Genomic DNA, 4588 nt, shown 5'->3' on the forward strand with positions numbered 1-4588 from the left:
AATTTAGTGTTAATAAATTATTCATAAGTTCGTCTAAATCACTTTTAATGTTGAAGCTTAATTTATATAAATTATAGTAACTTTCGTTATTTGAATCTAATAAATTAAGTGATAAGGGTTAAATGTCCAAGTACATAATAATGGTTCTTTTAATTAGGCTCAATATTAAAAATACTTAAATTACATTTTAATTTTTAGAAATGATAACAATCCATTTCACTAGGGGCTCTACATCTAAGCAAACACTAGGGAAATTTAGCTACTCATTATACTAGGGTAAACATAAAAATATAAACATACAAACATAATAACAACGGTAAAAATTGATAATGTTAATTTTAATAGAATATACTTACGAAAATCTTCACTTTCATTTACTTCAAACGGTAGAAAAATTACAATAAAAATACCCTTGCACTTGCACAATAATACCCTTAATCACGAACAATACACCCTTAATATTGAAACTATCCTAAATATTGAATCTTGAGAATTAATTGTAACTGTACTAAATTATACAGTGTATAAAGATACTAGTAAAATTAATTGGATATCTCTCTACTCTCTATTTTGTGTACGTTCTTGTGTATTGTATCTGTCTATCTCCCTTGCACTAGTACTCCGTATTATATCATCTGAGAAGTTGATCCCTTGATCTGTAATATTCTTCTTTTCATTCTGTAAAGTGAAAAAGTAGTAATAGTATATCCAAAAGCAGCCGTCCCATGTGAAATTGAATCTGAATCTGGTCTTGACATTACGCGTTTCGCGTAACCATCCACACATTTCGCGTAAGGCAAAAAAATACTACGCGTTTCGCGTAGAACACCACACGATCCGCGTAGGAGTAATTGACAGTTTTCTTAATTTTATTTTTTTCGTTTGTTCTTTGTTGATCCCGTGTTGACGTATATTGACTTGGAACTTTTCATTTGAACTCTTTCTCTTCGATCATCTTGGACTTTCATTCGGATAAACATTATCTCGATATATATTTGGTTAAAACCCGTCGTTTATTATCATTTCTTCAAACTTCAAGCTCGCGTTTACTTTTTCTGTTTTTCTCGTGAATTATGCATTTGAATGTCTTCGTTTCGGTAAAAGTCGATGAAATATAAATGATATTGCGTTGAAATATATGTATGTTTAAAGCAATATCAAAATACCCCACACTTGAACGTTGCTTGTCCTCAAGCAATTACATCTTCTAAATAGAATCGGAACATTACATATTTTTCCATGTCGAAATTAAATCACACAACACACGCTACGCGAAATGAAAACATACGCTATATGGAATAAGTTGGAAACACTACACATTATTTATTGGATCACACGCACACCACACGAAATGAAATTCTGACAACAGAAACAAAGTTGAAACTCGTGATTAAGGTTTAAAAATTTGGATCCTTAGGGAAAATTGGACCTTGGGAAAATGTTTTATGATTTTATAAAAATGTCATGCTAGTTTTTACACTAGAGACGTTTTCCGGTTTTAACCTCAAATTCTGGTCGAGGGTAACTGAAAACCGTAGTCTCTGTCGGCGATTAGCAAGCTATCCGCCCCCATAATTGAAGTATCATGGCACTTGAAACCGAATATCCTAAAAATGGTTTTACACAATATAATTCATAAAATAGCATAAGTTTTAGAATAAAATTATATCGTGTCCAAATATCATCGGTGAACCATGAGTTTGCACACCTCAATTTGTTATGGCATATGTATGTTGACCGCGGTCAAACATAGATGCGGTTGATCTTTATGGAGATCATCCATCTGGGGATTAGATTCATTAGTCTTAAAAGCTAATTTGCAATGTGCCCCCCATTGTACGAGACAGATTCATCTCATGGTTAGGATAAGTATGACCACCAAAAACCCTGTTTGATGCTGAGGTGAGGTGGATTTCCAGCCGATGATAGAGATGACTTTTCAAGATTTTTTGTCAACCTACAGCTGTTCTGGACTACATCTTCTAACATAGGTTAGCAAGTGTGTCATTTTGGAAGACTTTACTTCTTTAATGGGATATTCAGGTTTATACATTCCAAAGCAATGATATCTGCAATAAACTTCATAGAAACATGTGATAAATGGTTCCTAAAATATGGGTTTATAAATTCTGTTATACTTGGTTTTCTTTTATAGGTTTTAATCAAATAATCTTATGTATTTTAAATGTCTAGAGACAATAATTTCAGTTTTTGACACCTAATCTTTAATTGCTCGTAATTACCTTAAAAATTGACTAGATATATTTGTTTAAAAATGTTCAAGATTTTCATAAAAACCTCTAATTTATAAGTTATCGAGAATTTATATATTCCCACCCCACACTTAAGATTATGTAATGCCCTCATTACATAAAATCAGATTAAATGTATAAATTTGAGAGGACAAAAAGTGTAAAGTATATGGAACTTCCTTTGTTAAGTAATTGGACATTGTAAAATGCTTATTGTATGAACGTATCCAATCCTCATATCACAATAATACTTTCGTGTTTCGTTATGTCGAATCTCATCATCGTAAGTACCTGTCAACAAATATGTTAATCACACACGAGATGGGGTTGTACTTCAGTAGTACAAAAATTTTTACCCCACACTAAAAGTTTTTGTATATATAAAATATATAAAAGAAAAAGTAAATACTTAAAACACATCATAAAAATCATTTTTTACAAACAATATAAAAAATAAAAAAATAAAAAATAAAAAATAAAAACTAAAAACTAGAAAAATGGCCATACAGGGCCTCCTTGATCTTCCTGTTCCTGTTGTTGTTGATGCCGCTGTTCATTTTGGCGTTGTTCCTCGTAAAAACGTCGATAAGCATCCTGACTTGCAGCTAGAGCAGCGTTGGGATCATAAGGTGGAGGTAGAGGATCACCGGGTGCTTGCCATGGGGCGTATGAAGGAAAGACTGAGGGTGCGTAATGTTGTGGGTTAGCTGCGTATAAATATGCTTGATGATGTGCCCACTCAAGTTGTGCTCCCTGGCCCCTTTGATCATACCGAATGTTTTCTAACATATTACCCTGAGCTAGTTGGGTATGCCTAATGTCCCCTATTTGCGGAGATAAACTAGTGTATTGGTCTTCTGATCTCCGTCCCCAATTATCATATGAGTTCCTTAAATCTAAACTCAATGAATTAAACGAATTTTGTAACATATTGAAATCTGAGGTACCTACATTATGAAAGGACCCGTTCATATACATTATAAACGATTCACAATAGTTGATTACATTGCGAGGTATTTGACCTCTATATGATACATTTTACAAACATTGCATTCGTTTTTAAAAGGCAAACTTTCTTTACATCGAAAATTGACAGGCATTCATACCATTTCATAATATCCACTATCCAACAATAAATTGATTTAATAATAATCTTTGATGAACTCAATGACTCGAATGCAATGTTCTTTGAAATATGCTATGAAAGACTCCAAGTAATATCTTTAAAATGAGCAAATGCACAGCGGAAGATTTCTTTAACACCTGAGAATAAACATGCTTTAAAGTGTCAACCAAAAGGTTGGTGAGTTCATTAGTTTATCATAATCATTTATTTCCATCATTTTAATAGACCACAAGAATTTCATTTCCAGTTCTCATAAATATACGTCCCATGCATAGAGACAAAAATAATCATTCATATGGATTGAACACCTGGTAACCGACATTCACAATATGCATATAAGAATATCCCCATCATTCCGGGATCCTCCTTCGGACATGATATAAATTTTGAAGTACTAAAGCATCCGGTACTTTGGATGGGGCTTGTTGGGCCCGATAGATCTATCTTTAGGATTCGCGTCAATTAGGGTGTCTGTTCCCTAATTCTTAGATTACCAGACTTAATAAAAAGGGCATATTTGATTAGATAATCCAACCATAGAATGTAGTTTCACGTACTTGTGTCTATTTCGTAAAACAGTTCTAAAAACAGCTCATGTATTCTCAGTCCCAAAAATATATATTGCAAAAGCATTTAAAAGGGGAATAATGAAACTCACGCATATAATTATTGTAAAACAGTTAATAAAACATTTGCATGTATTCTCAGCCCTAAAAATGTAAAGAGTAAAAGGGGAGCAAATGAAACTCACGCATATAATTATTGTAAAACAGTTAATAAAACATTTGCATGTATTCTCAGCCCTAAAAATGTAAAGAGTAAAAGAGGGGCAAATGAAACTCATAATACTGTATTTCGTAGTGAAAATACATATGACGTCATTGAACAGGTGCAAGGTTGGCCTCGGATTCACGAACCTATATTAAGTATATATATTTATATGATGGTCAATATCTGTCTAGCAATTTAGGTCAAACTGTAGTGTATCACAATCCTAATGCTCGAGACTAACATGCAAAAGTCAACTTGATCCAAAATGATTTCCAAAATCTATACATGATTATTATATAACTTAAATATAGTCATTTTATATATTTAAATATTTAGTAAATTTTATTAAAGTAAATAATATAAATCATTTGTTAATAAATAAAAATTATATTAAAGTTTATATATTATAAAAATATACTTTTATGTCTTAAGTAATAAA

Source organism: Rutidosis leptorrhynchoides, chromosome 11 (assembly GCF_046630445.1).
Source record: "Rutidosis leptorrhynchoides isolate AG116_Rl617_1_P2 chromosome 11, CSIRO_AGI_Rlap_v1, whole genome shotgun sequence".
NCBI classification, from domain to species: Eukaryota; Viridiplantae; Streptophyta; class Magnoliopsida; order Asterales; family Asteraceae; genus Rutidosis; species Rutidosis leptorrhynchoides.